At 63.1% G+C, this 420-nt stretch overlaps 1 protein-coding gene across 1 annotated transcript in view; it reads right to left on the bottom strand.

The window, feature by feature from the left end:
* Positions 1 to 420, bottom strand: part of CAMSAP3 (calmodulin regulated spectrin associated protein family member 3) — a 19,916-nt gene that overhangs the window by 12,778 nt on the left and 6,718 nt on the right. The gene's annotated exons all lie outside the window — the stretch shown is intronic.

Raw genomic sequence — 420 nt, 5'->3', positions numbered from 1 at the left:
CCCCAGCCACTCCCTGCCCCACATAGCCCCATGCCCCCCCTTAGTAAATGGAGCACAGACTGACACCCTTACAGCCCTTGGGGGTTCAGGGCCTGATCCCCCAGGATGGATGAGCATGCGGGTCACCCCCTGGGGCTTACCCAAGCCCCCCAAACCAGGGAGACCCCAGCTGGCCCAGGCCCTATTGTCATGAACACCACTCTAGGCCCTAACCCCCCTGCCACTGTGTAAGGCCCTGTTGCTGCAGACACCACTCAGGGCATTCCCCAGCCTCCACTGTGGTATGCCCCCCAGCCAAGGCCTGGCATTGCCCAAGGCCTCATTACCACAGTTGCTACCAAAGGCCAGAGGCTTGCATCTGGCCTGGGGGGCAAAGCCAGACCCCCTCCTCAGCCCCCTGGGGCAGCAGTTTCTGTGTCC

This window comes from Alligator sinensis, unplaced genomic scaffold (genome assembly GCF_000455745.1).
Source record: "Alligator sinensis unplaced genomic scaffold, ASM45574v1 scaffold1509_1, whole genome shotgun sequence".
NCBI classification, from domain to species: domain Eukaryota; kingdom Metazoa; phylum Chordata; order Crocodylia; family Alligatoridae; genus Alligator; species Alligator sinensis.
Note: the sequence above shows the minus strand (reverse complement) of the source record. Positions and strands in the feature narration are given on the sequence as shown.